This window comes from Perca fluviatilis, chromosome 13, assembly GCF_010015445.1.
Source record: "Perca fluviatilis chromosome 13, GENO_Pfluv_1.0, whole genome shotgun sequence".
Classification (NCBI taxonomy): Eukaryota; Metazoa; Chordata; class Actinopteri; order Perciformes; family Percidae; genus Perca; species Perca fluviatilis.
In genome coordinates, this window is record NC_053124.1 from 31,448,886 (window position 1) to 31,467,358 (window position 18,473).

General features: G+C 40.2%; 1 protein-coding gene across 4 annotated transcripts in view; it reads right to left on the bottom strand.

Annotated features, from left to right (window-relative positions):
• The window catches only part of LOC120571680 (glutamate receptor ionotropic, kainate 5-like), a 309,529-nt gene that overhangs the window by 250,616 nt on the left and 40,440 nt on the right, over positions 1–18,473 (bottom strand). The gene's annotated exons all lie outside the window — the stretch shown is intronic.

Here is an 18,473-nt window from a genome sequence, read left to right on the forward strand (position 1 = left end):
CCTGCTCTATGCCTTGAACTCCGATTTGCGTACTGCAGTCAGGTGGTTCATTGGCTGGTCAATTCCCATGATGCAAGGCAGTAAATGGTTGGGTGTCAAACTTTGCTGAAAAGTTTGCAGTTTGTTCGAAATACAAATGTAACTTTATGAATCCGTTTATTAAACGTGTCTGCTTAGAATGTAATGTTTTGTTGCCTGGTAATTGTCATTGTGCTGGTTTACATTTGTAACCATGGAGGTAAGTGACTGTTACGTTTGATAAGAAGAGCTGGAGTTTTGCAGTGTTAGACTTTGAGCAGTAATAGGCTTCCTTCAGCCAGTATTCTGCGGCGTCACTTCACTAGTGGCCCTTTTATGTCAAGTGATGCAAGATCAGCAGCTTTAGATGGGCCCCTATTTTGCACGGGGGCTTTTTTAGAAGTCGAAACTTAGTTTTTACACACAAAAGTTAATTATCTGAACAAAAGATAATTAGTTGACATGACTGTTTTTTGAATTATTTAGTATGTGAAACTTAAGATTTTAAGTTTTTATATCTATGAAAGATAAATTATTTAAACAAAAAATTATTAGTTGGCACAGCATATGAAAGTTAATTATTTAAACAAAACATTATTAGTTGGCACAGCATATGAAAGTTAATTATTTGAACAAAACATTATTAGTTGACTGAACTATTTTCAAAACGTAGGAGTTTGAGTTGGCCTCAAAACTCAAAAATCTAGTGCAGTAAGTTGCCTTGAAATTTTGAGTTTTCACAACATTTTCGTTTTTACAGTGTACCGGCATCAGTCTGTAATCACGAAATATGCTTCCCATTGAAATACATTACTTTAAAATTCGTGCTCACCACACGAAAATAACGACATTTACGTGTTCAGTACGCAAATCAATAAATTCAATAACGTGACCATTTCACAAACTGCCACGAGACTGGGCTGCTGTGAGAGTGGTTTGTTTATTCTAACCTTTTCATCCGTCACAAGTCCATTTTGTTTTCTAGAATAACATATTCTCTAAGCTCTGCATGCATTTTGGATCATAAATCAAAGTACTGGACACGTTAAAATGTTGACCTGATGATGGCGCTAGATGAAGTCAGAGGATCTGTAGTCTGGATGAACGGAAGAAACATTTCCAGGATCAAGCCTGACATCTGATGCGATGTCGGGCTTCACCCCTCACCTTCAGCTCTCTGTGCGTTGCCGTTCTCAAAATCCCTTTGCTATGTGAAACAACAACCCCCCCCCCAAGAGAATCGTAATTGGTTTAATTGGTTCAAAGAAATGCAAACAACTAAGAGCGTTTTTCCCTCCCTATCCCAGAATGTATCTATCAATGCGAGACTAAAGGATCTTTAAAGTCAGTAAGATTGATCCTCTGGAGATGGTGAATGTCTGTAACAGAATTCAGTGGTACTCTATCCAACAGTTGTTGAGAGTAACATTTCCTTGACTGGTTTTAACTTGATGCATTTGTAGCAGTTTGAAAGAATTTATCAGCCTACAAGATCAGAGAAAATGTCACCCCACAGCAAAACGTGGCATCTTTTAACTGATTGAAGAAAATAAATACAAAAAATCACCTAAACTAGGTTTCCACGCAGCAATAACATTAAGCGAAACTGCTCCATATAGTTTTTTTTTGTCCTTTGTTGCTGAAGGAAAAGGCTGTAAAAAGCCTCTGCAGCTTTGTCTTCATCCCTGGCTGCAGCTCTTCGGGGAGCCTCCGAGTTGGACAAGCTGATTAAGTTGCGTTTTTCTTGACCAATGGAGTGCAGCGGCAGACAATTAGGACGCAGGCGTTTCTGCTCCCTGCAGTTGGTATTTCTCAGGCCCAAAATGACCTCCGGGAAAGACTTGTAGATGGAGGAAGAGCGGGGGAGGGGTGAAGATAGCCCGCCCAGCATTCTGCTCATCCCGGCGCGTTTGATCTATAGCCTGCCACCTCACTCCCTCACACTGTGGCTCTTTGAGTGCCACCAGCCACACATATATTACCCACCAACATCTACCGCATGTGATTAAGGGAGGTAAAAATAACTCGCCCCCTCCTTCCTCCTCTCCAGCTCCCCATCTGTCCGTCCACACGTCTCCTCCTCGTCCCCTCCGTCTTCCGTTGCCACCTGCTCCGGGGCGGATCAGCAGGTAGATCGGCACACCTGCACATCCGAGGGTTAGAGGTTCCCGTCGCAGGAAAAGTGAACGCCAAACAGAACGCGGCGTTTCCTGCTCGACATGATGGGTTTGGACAGCTGACGGGATTCACTTGAAAGGCAGTTGAAGAGGAAACAAAGATAGAGCTGATTTACTAAGTTCATCTAAGTTTAAGTTAAGAATTGTTGATTTCTTTTTCTTTACAGTTATTTTTTGGCGTTTTAGGCCTTTATTTGATAGGACAGCTTAGACATGAAAAAGCAGAGAGAGGGGGGGAAATGATATGCAGCAAAGGGCCACAGGGCGAAGGAGGACTGAGCCTCTGTACATGGGGCGCACCAGGTGAGCTACCCAGGCAAATCACAAATTGTTAATTTCTAGGGGTGTAACTAATAATTATTTTCATTATCAATTAAAACGAATTAAAATGAACGTCTGTTACATTCAAGCCATTGCCAAATAAGTTGATACTAATTAAGACTATCAGCTCTACAAAAACTCTTTGTGCCGGGTGTCTGCATATTACAACAAATTAAATTTAAAACTTTTTAAGACCTTTATGAATGAAATTTAAAGGTGCCCTGCCACACGTATTTCATGACTTTGTGGTAATGTCTGAAGTTCTACCATGGACTCTGTAACATCTTTTGTGGAAAAAATGCCTTGGTTACCTTGTTTCAAGCCATTGTAGCGTGGTATAGAAAGCCTGCAGGAAGACTCTGCCAGTTCTCATTAATATTCAACAAGCTAAGCTGTTTGAATCTGATTGGCTAACAGCTAGCCAATGAGAGCCTGGCTGTCAGAATCCTTTACCCAGCCCAACTGGGCGAGCTAATGAATAGTAATGAGCTCAGGCAATATGATGTCAGGCTGACCAGCTTTTGTAATTGGCCTGATTTCTCCGCTTATTTCTTTTCAGTGGCTAGAGCTGACAGAGGAGGTAGCAGTTCATTTTCACATTCACGTCATAACACAAACACATATGGACCTAACATATTTCAAAAGAAATGCAAGTAAAAACGGTTTTGTATGGCAGGGCACCTTTAAGACCTATTTCACGCCATTAAAGTACAAGGAAATGCAGAGTCACAAAAGTACTAGCAAAGTAAATAAATATATTTAAATTGAATAAAAGCGAGACGGAGTAATAATAATCTGTACATATACAGCAAATTATATTTGGACTGTCGAAAGAAAGAACTACAACACCGTGGAATAAAAAAAAAACATTTCAATGAGCATTAGATGTAGCGTTGCATGGACTTAGGAAAATGAAGCCATGTTTAAAATTATTTAAGACCCCGAACACAATACTTAAGCGAACGTAAATGAAATTCTCACTATGGCTATGTTTACAGATTGGAGTGGTCTTTCACGCACAGGAGCTCGAGTGATGCGTTTTACGACACCAGCAGCGTTCAGCTTTGGAGACGAAGAGGACCGAAGAAAACCCGAAGAAGTGCCCACAAAATCTTTCAGTCAGTGATTGTACTGCTAAGAAAAGACCTACAACTCCTGCAGAAGGACTAAAATCCCCAAAAACGAAGTGACCGACAGCAAAGACATATGGGGGTTAACCATTGGTGTTTCTTTTCATAGTTTCATAGTAAGGTCAATGTCACCTTACTGCTCTTGAACAGGTTAGTAATGGGTTTTGTTTAGTATTCGGATTAGGCTTCATGTGGACGCGCCGACAGTGTTGTCATTAGCTAGAATTAGAAATGAGGGTGACAAAAACTACGCACTGTAGCTTTAAGCAGGGTTTTTTTCTTTATAAAATGGTACAAATCGACAATTCTCAGAGCCCAAGATGACATCTTCAAATGTTTTGGTTGGTCCAACCAACAGTCCAACACCCAACGATATTCAAACTTTTAGAGCTGGCCCCCTCAAAGTCGATTAATCGACTAATCGTTTGTTTTAGTCTTAGTGATTGAAGATTTCTTCAGTCGATGGTAATTTGTTATGCTTTTTTTTTTAATGCTGAATGACTTATTTCCAAGAAACGTCTGAGCACATCTCTGGTAAACAAGATTTAAAGTTGTGCTTTTGCACGATTCTTTGTGAAGAAACTCCGTTTTACAGATCTGTCGATAAAATGAACTAATCGATTAGTCGACCAAATGCTAGTCGACTAAGAATTTCTTTAATCAAGGACAGCCCTACAAACTTTATTGATGTAAAACAGAGGAAGGCAGGACATCCTCACACTTTAGAAGTTGGAACCAGGACATGTTTGGCATTTTAGCTTATAAAGGGGACTCAGATCTGTTATTAACATAGTTGCCCTTGCATTTGGTCTTTGTAAGTTTTGCATGGCATTTGCTATTTTGAAAACTGGCTTTGGCTAACAGGTATACCAAAAAAGGTCAAGCATACAGTCGTATAATCTGCAATGCTCAGTACTAAGGAGCCTGTTGTTGGATACCGTCTCCCCAACAAGTCAGTTTGTCAGATTTCGGTCCTGCTCAATTTGCCCCCGTCAACTGTTGGTGTTGCCATGTTTGAAGTGGAAAAATCTAGGCGCAACAACAGCTTGCCTGTGAAGTGGTTACAAACTCACAGACCACAACGAACAATTGCTGAAGCACGCAGCCCGAAAAAAACCAACTCTCCACTAACAATTCACAAACTGCCAGGCAAGCAACGTCAGCACAAATAGTTGTTTGGCAACTTTCAGACTGGCAGTCCTGCAGGAAAAACTGCAGACCAATTCATTTGGATGGAGCGCACATTCCTGTTGGATTACTTTATAAAGTGAATGTTGTTATTCTACAGTTTACCTCACCACCGTTGTGACGAAAGATAAAATAATTACAATCGGGATTGGCAAAGTTATAAAATCTGAGTATTAACACACAAAAAACACTGTATTTTCATCTGATGATCCTTTAAAAGCTTCCCGGATCATTGACCATCATTGCAGCCCTCCAAGCATTACCGCAGGACCATCTTCAGTCTGAATCTCGAGTCTCATGACTTAGGTTTCCAAGCAGCTGCATAGAAGTCCAAGATCGCCATGACCGATGCAAAGCGCTTGCTGAAGTGATATAAAGCGCACTAATGGACAAATGTGGGTTTGGCAAATGTAAGATAATGCTGTCTGAATGCACAGTGCCAAATGTACGTTTTGGAGTTTGGGTCCCTTTAACATTGGACCATTTCTTGTAAAATTTCGGCCATGGTGACCTTCTAAGGCTGTGGCATTATGCAACATGTTGTCACTCTACAGCGTTTTGGGCATTCGTAATGCTCACACTGTGCCCTCCAAAGATTTTTTTTGCTCTTTTCCACCTCTCCAACAAGAACTACAACTTCACGTTGAGTGAAATTTCTGTTTTGTTTTCCTCTCTGCGTTTTCCGTGGTGTCGGTATGACTTTATTTTAATTGGGGGCGTTTCACTGACAATGACAACAATGGACGTGACATGAAGCTGGCAAAGCTGCGCCACATTTGGAGTCGATTGTGATTTTTAAAGGGAAAGCGGTGTAGGACGTGCACGGTTTTATAAATCAGAATATCCTATGTCTCGTCCGTACGCCACTTTTGACGCAAATCTGCCACACAGTTTTAGAAATGATGCCACTGATCCCCACCATGACTAAAACCAGAAGAGGCTGGTACACTATTACATATGGGGTTAATCTGAATATGTCCTTATACTGTTGGCCATGCAGTGTATATTTTAACGGCACTTTTGTAATATTGCCTGCATGGTTGAGAACATGCTTCTTTGATCTGTGAGCCTGACGAGGACAAAAAAGCAAACTGTGTGTACCTGAAAGGTAAGTTCAGGCCAGCCCCCAACTGTCACAGATAAAGGAAGAAACTATAAAGTCAAGAGTGAGGAAATCAGGAAAGCAGCTGCCAACACATTTCAGCCTTCACCAGAGCTTCACAGCCCCAGCAGACTGCACTCTCTTTACATTGGATTTCTTTGCACTTGAAAAGGGATCCAAATATTTAAAATAACTCCTCAAGGGTGCTCCTGATTTAATGCGTGGAGGAGGCTTTACTCAAATGTTGTCCTTTGGCCTGATTTAGAGTCTCGTGAAAGTCCCAGAGAGGAAGCCGTGCGTATTTTTAACATTTACAATTTATCCACGTTTTGGCTTCCATTCATGAAACATTCTCTGTCTAATCTTCTGAAGCAAGCTACTTTAGTTTGAATGAGGTAAAGATCTCAATTGGCTTCTCTTTAGTAATTTTTTTTTCTTTCATGGGGACTTATTGGTCCACCCTTTAATACCTTTGGAGTTTGGCTGATTCAAGAACAAATAAATACATATGAGGACATGCTGTGAGTGTTGATTCTTGAAGTTCCAAAATGACTAGATTAAAGAACTCCAACCAAAGCTGCAAACAAGCTGCCTTTCAGCTCTAAAACGTCAGTCAGAAGTTGTGGGTATGAAAAAACAAAAACACAAAGGAGGCTTCAGGTTGAAAACTTTCTGATTGGAAACTAGGATTTACCTGCAGTGTAAAGATATTCTGGCAAAATTCAACACTTTGAGCCAGGAGGGATCACCGCTGGCAGCGAGCAGAAAAATGAACACAGCTCTAAGGTCTCCACAGGGAAACTAGCACACTCCATGTTCACTCTTACTGCTACTTTTACAGACAAGCTGCCTGGATGTCTGGGAGGGTCTCGCCAAAATAAAATAAACCTCCTGTGTCTCTTTAACCTATTTCCGTGTCTTAGGGTGAAGGAGAGGAGTCAGGGGAGTCTCAGTCCGGACACTGATTTCTTAGCGCCTTCACAGCCCCGAGATGAACACCTCCGCCAAGGCCACCGGTGACAGCAGGACGGGAGGACAGTATTGCCGAAGCCTTGGGAAATCAAACCATAATTGAAAGGCCAAAGACCCCCCCCCCCCCCCACCCCCCAGCAGATGGTAGAGGAGGACGGATAAAGGGGGGGAAACTGGAAGGGGCGGCAAAAGGGAGACTGATGACAGTGAGAAAATGGAAAGAAAAGGTGAGAGAAAATTTAGATTGAAATGGTAGGCAAGAAAAGACGAAGAAAGAAAATGAACACAAATTTAAGGGTAATGAAAAAGCAGACGAAAAAAAATTGAAGATGAAACGGGTACTGTGCAAAAAAGGAAAGAAAGGAAAAAAGAAGGTGAAAAGATGAAGAGGAACAATGCTGGAAAGACAGCAAACTATAGGTGAGAGGGGGAGAACCAGGGAGAATTAAGATGAGAAATGAGGACATGGAAATAGATGGATAAGGCAGAGGAAGAATTAAATTGGAATAAAGGACAAAAGCAAGAGAGGTAAAGGTAGATAAGGAAGAAACTGGAATAATTGAAATGGATGAAATGGAGCAAAAATCAGGTTAAAAAATTGAGAGACCTGTAGAGAGAAATTAGCTGGAAACTGAGAGCTGGAAATAGAGACGAGATAAAGACAGGAAAGGAAATGAAAAATAGGAAGGGAGCGAGTGCAGAGTGAGAGTAGTCATTATGGAGCAGAGAGATGTTGGCATCGCAGCGTGTTGCCCTCAGCACACAAACACTCAGCTCGCTGTCAACAGCAGAGCTGCTACCAGGGTTCAAAATTAGCACCATCTAGTAGCCGAATGCTGGTAAAATATGCAAGTGGCTGGTAGATTTGCTTCACTCACCAGCCAAAAAGACAATGTTAATCTATTGAGTGGCTGGTGAAATTTGAATATTCACTAGACATTTGCCTGGTGGACGAAAAAGTTAATTTTAAAACCTGGCTGTGACTAGTAAATTAACATCTCTTCATAATGAAAAAGTTTTACAGAGAGAACATGAAGCTGCCATAAAAAATGTCTGGTTTGACCTTTTGTCTCCCAAACTCTGAGAGACTCATTTACCTCAGAAGTCAGGAAAAACTTCAGCATTCAGTCACATTCAGCATTTATACGTTTTGGGCAGACGAACATGATGTGTGGAGTTCCCCAGGGCTCAATCCTTGGTCCTCTTCTATTTAACATGTATGTTTCCCATAAGGCAAATTATATAATACAATTAAATCACCCATCATAACTGTGCAAATAACACTGAGATATAGAGTCATAGAGCCTTTATAGCCCTAAAAATTTCCTTTAAAAGTGAAATGAACAATGGCTGCATGTGCCCAAACTTCTTTTAGCTAAACTGTAAAACAAATCTTGAGGGTTAAGTCAACATGAATGTTATTTTCTACATCTACACAACAACGGAGCATAATCTACTGATGAGGACATGTAATACGACCAAAATCTCTAGAACAAGCGAGTAAATGGACCTAGAGTATTACAGATGGTTGGAATTTTAAGAGATTGTGTTTATTAGATATCCCCGGTCCGGGTAGGGCCTTTCTGTGCGGATTTTTCATGTTCTCCCTGTGTTCGCATGGGTTTCCTACGGGTGCTCTGGTTTCACCCCACCATAAAGACATGTATACTATACGTAACTCATGCCATTGCCAATGATGTAGGCACTGGCATTACCGAAGTTGGTCCCCGGGCGCCGGACTGTGGCTGCCCACTGCTCCTAATTAGTTAATTAATTGCAGAGGATACATCCCCCATATGTGTAAATGTACTTGGCAAATAAAGAAAATATTATTTTGAACAATATTATTGTCCAGAATTACATGACAGTTGTTGATTCTAATATCCTGAATGATATTTGAAAATCTAAATATTCTTGGTTTCTTGGGTCTTTGTAAGAGCACATATTTTCACTATCATCAGATTTCTGAGAGAAACTTGTATGATTTAGTCCAGACATGTCTGCATTCTGACAGAAAGAATAAATGTTGAAAGGGAGCAATGGAAAGATCAAAGCACATCAGCGATACGCCTACTTCCTCCTCTCCCAGCGGAGCGGCGACCCGCCCGACGTCGTGACTCTAATCTCCTCCACATGTCTGACTCCTTTACACTATGTCTGCTCTAATTGGCCATTACAGCAGCCTGGTGCCATAGCCCTCACCATAGCCTGGGCTGAACCTTTAGCCTCGTTGATTAGCCAATATTAGCCTTGTCATTGAAATTGACCTGCGGACCCTCTTGTGATGGTAAAGGCTCCCTGTGTGTCATCGCCGTATCATGGGACGAGTTTGATGGAGCGCAGACCTTTGAGCAGTTCGTCTGCCGACGTAATGACTGCAGCCTCAGAGAAGGTGAGACAGATACAGTGAATGTGAATAGTTTCGATATGTGCTCAAGCAGCACACAATTCAGTTAACCTTAATTTTAACGAGAGAAGGTTGAGGTGACGTACAGTAAATCTGAGTCGTGTATAACTGACATGGGCTAGCAAATGTGAGCTAGACTTTAGCCCAAATATGGCAGATTTGGCTTGGTTTCCAGATGCACACTTTTTTGACCTAGAATCTTCAAGACAATTAAGAGATATATATATATATATATATATATATATATATATATATATATATAGTTTAAATTATGTACTGTATTTAATTGCAATTATATAACTATGGGTGTGATAAGTGACAAGTATGTCTAGCTCTAGAATTGGTTTTGTAAATAAGGATTTAATTATTAAGGGGTAGGATTAAATAACTTTATTCTTCTTGCTGTGGTGGAATTTCCAATGATGATTAACACTTCCTACACCTTTTCGTGCATTTAAATTAAGGAAATTCGCTAATGAAATTAATCATGTTATCTCTCTTTTTTAACCTTTTTTTCTATTTTGTTGCATATGTTTTTAACAACTTCTTATTTTTTATGTTGAATTTTACATGCTTGAAATAACAAAATAAATAAAAGAAATCTACTCCAGCTCAAATAAGTCAAACTATAGCTTTTGATCCAGAACTGAACCAGGGTGTCTGGGTCCAAGGGGCCGTCATAGATAGATCAAAACATTATAAAACATATTATATAATTTCCTTAAAAACAACCTTCTTGCATCTTCAAAAATCAGGATTGTATCCATTGAAAAAAGTTGTTAAAGCGTTTGAAAGTTGTTTAAAGTGACATAAAGAGGCTTCACCTTTAATGGAGTCGCTCCTTGTTTTTTCGGGTTGTGCAGCTGCACCCAAACTGTTGTCAGCTGCCTGCTTATTTTCATGTCAATAACACAGAGGGGGCTGAACACAAACAAAACCAACAACCTGTCTCTGAATGCACTCCATTAGCTTTGAGCAGAGCTGTGACTCAAAGCACCTGATTTGCAATTTGCCATAGCCGAGGGCCAACAGCAGCTAAACTCGTTAACAGCAGCATGAATACACCACGAATACACACCACGGGCTTCTCTGGCAGCCTAGCAGCAATGTAGCTGATTGGACTAATTACACACTATTACGCCGTTGTGTTCAGACCACCAGTCCTGAATTAATGTAGGACTCAAAAGCTTGCTTTGACTGCGAGAATCGTATCTTATGTCTTAGCAGATTGAACTATGTTGAGAAGCACATTTGGTGAAGCTTAAACAGCTTTGTATACTTGCAACTGAATCATTTCTCCTTTATGATTTAGATATGCTGTCGACTCGACATCAGAAGAGTGTGTTTCAGAGTGGGAAGTGTCTTCAACATTGCAAACACAGAGTAAACACAACCAGAAGACTTTGTAACACCATTTTTTGGGTATCAAACCTCGTAAAACCTTCTTTGACAGACAGCAACAAATAATTCATCAGTGATCAAATGTTAATGCTGCTCAACAGAAAGTGTTTTTACTCAATTTTAGATTAACTTTTCAGGATTTATTGGCATTATCTGTCTTCAATGTACAGCTAACGAACTTTTTAGAAGTTCATTTTAGTTTAAAAATGGAAAAATTGAAAATGGCCAATTTTTGTTACTTTCCTAAACCATAAAAACAAGGTAAAGTGATTTCAAGAGGTAATTATAAATTGTTGAATTAAATTAAGTTTAATCAGAGCACCTGCAGCCTCTCAACCAAAAAGCCTTCCCACAATGTTGGAGAGCAATAAATGACTGAAGTGACTGGCTGCCGGCTACGTGAAGCATGCTGGGATTTTGGCAAACAAACAAAACCAACATGCAATCACAATATCAGAGTAACTATCTTCAAACTACAGACTTCATCCTAAAGAGTATTTTAATAAAAGTGTGAAAGATCAAGACAAAGATAAGAGAAAAAGTCAAAGCACAGCAGCCTGAATGTGACAATCAAAGAAACAGGTCTGAAAAACAGTTTTTTCTGGGACAACGACTCTTGAAAATAGAACTTCCTCTCTATTCACATTTAACAGAATGGGGGCAGCTGTCGTAGAATGTGGCACCCAGACCTTTCGGGTAGGGTTGCACAGTGAATCGCAATTTTATCGAAATTGTATAATGGTCCTAGTGCAATATCCAAATCGCAGGGGGTCGCAATATTGGTCAAACCATTCTGAATTAAGTATTGTGGTGCTGCAGGGATGGCCCAGCCTACAAATCGCAAAATTCATACTATAATCATTTCATTTGTATTTTATTTTAATATTTTTCAGTGAAACTTAGAATAATGATACAAATGATCATTCCTTCCAATATTGTGAATCATATCGTAATCGCAAAATCAGCTGAAATAATCACGTTTAGATATTTTCTTCATATTGTGCAGCCCTACTTTTGGGTAATAACTTCAAAGGGCAAAACAACCCTTCGGTGTAGTCAAACGATCAATTTCATTATCAATTCATGGGATTATTTTCTTCAATTCATCATTTTGTTTAAAAAATGTCAGAACATTTTGAAAAATGCATGTTATAGTTTATCAAGATATTGATTTAATATAAGAAGATGTATTCAACATGTTTGTTGCATTTGGACCAACAGTCCAAAACAGAAAAGCATCAAATCCTGACGTCTGAGACGCTGGAACCAGCAAACATTTGGCAATTAAAATGATGCATAGTTGCAGATTCATTTTCTGTCGATCAATTACTAAAATAATCGTTGCCAATCTAGATCTATTCACTTCTATAGTTCACACCGACGGCATCTTGACATGTAGAAGCAGAATCTTTTTATCACATTGGCACATCCCGGCTACCGTTCTCGATTACGTTACTCTTTAACCAAAAAACAAAACTGTTCCAACTTGGCTAAATGAATGAGTGTTCATGCAAGACCACACTGCTGATTAAACATAGCTGCAAATACGTTTTCAGTCCCTTTTGTCATAAAACTTTCAGACATGAAATCATCAAGTCTCAAGTGACCAGATCAAATCTTGCAACAAAAACAATATTCAATCTTCATGTATAACCCCTGGATAACGGCACTGTGCATCGAAAGGATCGCAGTTACGTAAAAAACACTATTAACACAAATATTATTTAAGGGGGCAACATTTGGAGTCTTGGAAGACTTGCATTTTGACCATGACAGTGATGGAGTACTTGAGTCCTGGACTCGTTCCTGGGGTCACTATTCTCTGGAGTCGTGACTTGACTTGGACTCGAGCACTGATGTCTTGGACTCAAGGATTTTATGAAATCGCACTTGAGCATTCATGAAATAGGACTCGGAAGTCAGATGAAGTTTCTGACTACTTTTATGTGTAATTGACAGTGATGGAGTACTCGAAATATGGGCTCAGACTCGAGTCGCTATTCTTGGACTCGTGACTCGAATCGGACTCAAACTCAGGTAATAATGACTCATCTCGGACTCTTCTTTGGTGAATCGGACTTGGACTCGAACACTGGGGACTCGTGACTTGACTCTGACTCAACGGTTGGTGACTCGATTAGAACACTGGCCCAGACTCGTGGCCAGCAGGGGGCGACTCCACTGGCTCCAAAAAGAAGTCTGATTGTATAGAAGCCTACGAGAAACTTCTCACTGATTTATTACCTCACTAAACATTTTCCTTAACACTTTGTGGTCTCAATCACTAGTTTCATGTCTTCCTCAATACAGCATGATGTTCAATTTGTAAATTATAGTACCATTCAGATTAAAAATGAATGATAAAGCAGGGGATTATTTAGGTTTAGCTACTTTGTGATTGGCTTAAAAAAAACAGTAGTCCAAAAACCAATGGGTGATGTCACGGTGGCTACGTCCACTACTTTTATACAGTCTTATGTTTTTAGCTTTATTTATTTTGGAAATGTTCTCTAAAATCAACAAACCTACTCGTCATAACTCAGACGATGGTTCATTTACTGGATAGTTGCACCGCTGCCGGAAGTATCTGCTTTCTTTGTGTTGTCGTTCTAAACTCCGGTCGCTTTGAGAAAGAGCAACCAGAACTTTTGAGCTAGCAAGCTATATGCTAAAAATGGCAAGTTTTGAAACTAAAATTGGATGGTGCAACAAGGCAGGCCTGCTTGGTTCTTTCGGGGAATGATTGTAAAGATATACAAAGAATATGTTGACGAAATTTCCTCTCTAACTGGGACCTTTTGGGACTGAGTGGTGGGATTACTCTGGATACACTGGTAAGAGCAAATGAGGTTTAACCAAGTATCAGCTAATTTAAATAGCTCACGTTACTGTATTGTGTGAACAGTTAACTTCATGTAATATTGTATGTGGCGTTTTCTTGAGTTTCTTCCCGAGACTATTTAGCAGAGCCACTGTCGCTGCGTCCGGAGTTTAGCGCCGCCCCAAGACGATTTTGATTGGTTAAAAAGAAATGCCAATGCAAATGCCAATCCTATCCCAGAATGCATCTTTGGTGTAGCCAGACTTTACTGCACAGCACTGTGGAGATAGGTCTGGCAGTAGAAGACTAAGACTCCGCTAACCTTTAGGCCCCACTGCGCTTGAGAGCTTGAGACTTGAGACTTGACCTGGAATAATTTTTTTTAAAAGCTGTAGAACTCAAACAAAGTATGTAAAACACCAGAATGTGCCTTTATCTGGACAGAACAATTCATCTTACACCCCCCCCCCCACCATGTGGAGTGTGAGAGACAAAGCGAAGGAGCAGAGATGCGTCCTCTGAAGCCTTCTCGCTCCCCGCTACGCAAATGACAAATTAAAAAAGAGATGGCGATCCGTAATGATGTTTTCCAGCGAGGAGCAGCGCTCGCCGGCCTCCTGCTGATCGCAGTGTGTGTGTGTGTGTGTGTGTGGGAGGGTGAGTGTGAAGCTCAGACAGAGGTGTGTATAACACTGAATATCCTTTTCACTTCTGTTTTCTCCTGGGAGCAGCTGAAAATGTAACAACGTCCCTTTAATGTCAGGATCAGTCCAAGTGGATTAAAACGTCTCTATACGTAGAGAGAGAAAATGTAATAAAAGTAATTAATGTGCTGAAATAAATTGGCTCAATGTTGATTTCCTAATGATGGTATTACAATAAAGAGCAACTAACAGAGTTTATTACATGTTCGACTTGTTCAGAGCAATACTTTGTATATAGAGCAGAGATCTTCAACAGGGGGTCCGGAACCCCTAGGGGGGTCTTCAGAGTTACTGCAGGGGGACCACCAAATCCTTATTCTTTCAAAAAGTAAAATGTCTTAACATGAATCCAACATATTATTAGTAAATATAAATCATCCATTTGTGAAAAGAAAACGTTCAGGATAGGCTTACTGGCCCATAGGTCAGGTAGTCACTAAGGTAGCCATCCACAGATAAGGATTCACTGTGACACATGTAGGTAAGTTTAACATTAAAACATCATTTTAATAAAATATAAATATAAACAAATCATGCCAACAATTATTGTTTTTAATAGCTCATAATTATATGCACTAAAAAAGGTATGAAGGCTTTAGGCTGTCTTAAACGTTATTGTAGGCCCAGTTTAATATACCCTGGAAATCCAGAGTTCTCGCGAAAGCACAATTTGAATTTGCTCAGCGAGTCACTCTGGCATTCAGTAATGATGCTCATTAACTATGCCCTTGTAGCCGAGCTGCACCAATCACATCGGTGTATCTGATATAGGCAGGCCAGAGGCGAGCTAAACAGATGACGACAGTTGAATCTACCAGTTAGCTCTGCTGGTAGCTAAGCGTATGGGGCTCTGGATACGTCACCCCGTGTATTGTTGGGATTGGTCGTAGTGTTAGCCAATTGCGTGCAGTGAGATATTCAAATGCACGCTTGGTGCCGCCCCTCGAGTTGGGCCATTTTCATCACTCAATGCCAGACCCTTAATCTTTCAGATTTGGATCTGGATTTCCAGGCTAAGTTTAATATGCAACTTCATTACAATATATGTAGTAGGGGGTCCCTGCTCCGTGTCTCTTTCATTTAAGGGGTCCTTAGCTTAAAAAACGTTGAAGACCCCCTGATTTAGAGCATTTATTCCATTATCAAATACACTTTCTCTTACAGAGTGAGAGTAACACTATATAATAACATCATTAATAAATGGTAAATTGATAGTTAATTACACTTTTGTCAAGTTATTTTATTGTTAAACAATACATAAAGTTGCAACTCGTATTTGATTAATAAGTGGTTTATCAAGCAACAAGTAACATTCATTTGGCCGCATTCAGTATTTTGGTGATCTATAAAAGGAATGATTGTGCACTGGTAATATCTATCTAAATCAAAAAGCCAACATCAACTTTCAGCTTTAGTGCCAAATTATCTCTTTAGACATTGCTCTAGAAAAAAATGTGGGCCTCACTATACGGAAAGCTGATTTTGATATGCAAACATCCTAAAAATGTACGAGATGAGAGGAGACACCAGATTGGGCTCATGAGAACGAGATGAGATTTTAACACTATTTTAAAAGAAAACTTAAATGACGAAATAGGACTGGAAAAATCAGTCTTTATTTAATCGAAAGTCACAAAATGAAAAAATGAGCACTGTGAAAGGTTTTGCCAAAATCTCAGATGGCTTCTCTCCTGTATAACTAACCTCTTCAGACCTAATAACTGCAGCGTCCCTCTCTTCTCCCAAACCTGTCCCTACAACCTATGAATCAAAAACATATTCATTTCTTACACTGCACTATAACTTTTATTCTTGTATTTGGAGCTTATTCTTTTTAGCCCGTTTCATTTTCATGACCGTTTAGTGTCGCTCTTTAATGTTTTATGTAAAGCACTTTTAAAAGGTGATATAGAAATAAAGTTCCCTTAGCTTGCCCTACGACCTTAGCCTGTCAGTCAGTCACCAGGGCAATAGAGAACAGGGTTTGGTGTTTTAAGCCCCCACCGTCTCCTTCCAGGCAGTGCTGCGACTGTTGACTTCAAGGCACCTAACCCTAACCCTAACCATAACCATAACCTAATCCTAGTGCCGAGACGTTGGGGGCTTAAAACACCGATAAACGCATAGAGGACACCTGTCTGTCTCGGAAGTGTAACAAACTGCATTATATTACATTTCAGCAAACGGTGTCTGTGTGAAGTTTTGAATAGTGTAACCACACTTCCGCTTTACTCACTGTGACTTTAACAGACTGCAGAGGCAATGTAACATTTGCTCCGTCTGCATTGCACCCCTGGTGTGTGTGTGTGTGTGTGTGTGTGTGTGTGCGTTTGCTGAGCCCCGCTCTCAGTGTAAGATGCAGAGAGGACAGATAAGCTCGCACTTACGCGCTCTGAGGTACAACAATTTGGCACCGTTTGATTTATGAATTGGTCCTCGGTAGTAACGACGTAATTCAGCACTTTTTTATTTTCTTATTTAACGATTTTGAGTTGACAGTACAGATGTGCTGCAGACAAATTAGAAGGAAATAAAAATTTAATAATTTGATTTTTTAAACAAATCACACATCAAACTAACTAAAATCCTGCAGCCGAATGTTTTGAAGAGTGAAGAAACTAGAGAATGTTCACATTTAAGAAGCTGAAATCTGATGAGTTTTACTTTTCTGTCTTAGAAAATGACTCAAACCGATTCATCGAGTATCAAAATGGGGTGGCAATTCATTTATCGGTAGACAAACTAACTAACCAACCAACTAATCGATTCATCTCTGCAGCTGTACTCCAGATATCCACTAACTGGACAGGAAGCACGTCTGGCGACTCTCCAGTTGAGCGAGCAGGTCTCGACAAGACATCGCAGCACCGTGTCCTCTAATCAGCGAGCGTACGGGTATGAGTGTGTGTCAGGTGGTGTAGTGTGCACGGGAGCTGCAGGTGGCCGCTGCCGGTGAGCTGCTTCTCCAGAGAACTGGCAGAAACACAAATTAATTCTGACAAAAGACACACAGAAACACACAGACACACAGACACACACACACACACACACACACACACACACACACACACACACACACACACACAACAGAGAACATGACAAACTTCAGCGGGGTGGAACTGCTGCTTCTGACCCCAAAACCTCCACCTCCCATTCATCCTCTGCCTGCAACAAAGCTGGGAGACGACTGTGTGTGTGTGTGTGTGTGCAGCCAGCAGTGCTGCGACGCTTCACTGAACCACGTTGACTAAGTAGTAGTGCAAAATTTGGTATTGATCCAATACCAAGTAAACACAGGGCCAGTATCGCCAATACCGATACGACAGCAACACTTTTAATAATTAAGGTAGATGCATCATCAAATTGCTTAATCTGAATGAATTTTCATGACCTTTTAAGTTTTAGGTTTTGCGATTTTTCCTTTGGATTATTAATAAGTTAAAACCGAGGACAGAATTTTCGTATGTTTGTAGAAAGTTGTTTGTAGAAAGTTGTATCTTACTAGCCTGGTCCTACCAGACTCTGGTCCATTTCATTTGTACAGAGAGTCGGGCCACTCTCCATTGACAACTGCTAACTTCCTGTTGAAGTTTAAAACTATTGGATCTCAATTTAGGTTCACAGCAAATTTTGGCCCGACTAGTTGTGCACCACACCAAAAAAATAAAAAATAAAAAATCAGGAAACTGTTTTTCATACTGTAATTATGAGACACTGCCGTGCAGAATTTGACAGATTTGCCGACTTTGCCAGACTCAGAATTCCCCGCAGAAGTTTTTTAATGTCCAGCTGCTTTTAAAAATGTAATCTTTGTTTTTCACGACTTGCTAAATTCTACGATGACTAAGAAACTTTTTTTAGGCTTTTATGTCGACCAAGAAAAAGAGAAAGCTATATGAGACATGCAATAATACAAAGTGAATTTACTTTTTTTGTTAATTAAAAGCATGTCAATAAACATAACATGTCTGGCCCTTATTGTGATCGTCATTTCCAGTGTGGCCCCTTAGTGAAATTGAGTTTGACAGCCCTGGGCTAGAGCATCCGATCGCTGTCCCTGTGAAGACCCCCGATCGTACATATCACACCGCTACACTTAGTTCAACACTCACAATTATGAACTGAACGTGAAGTAGTTCATTTGAATCCGTGTGACCTGAACTGTGAGCTAGCGCTTGCACAACACTGGCTTTAGTATCGTGTCTGGAAGTCTCCGTTTTTTTTTATACGGA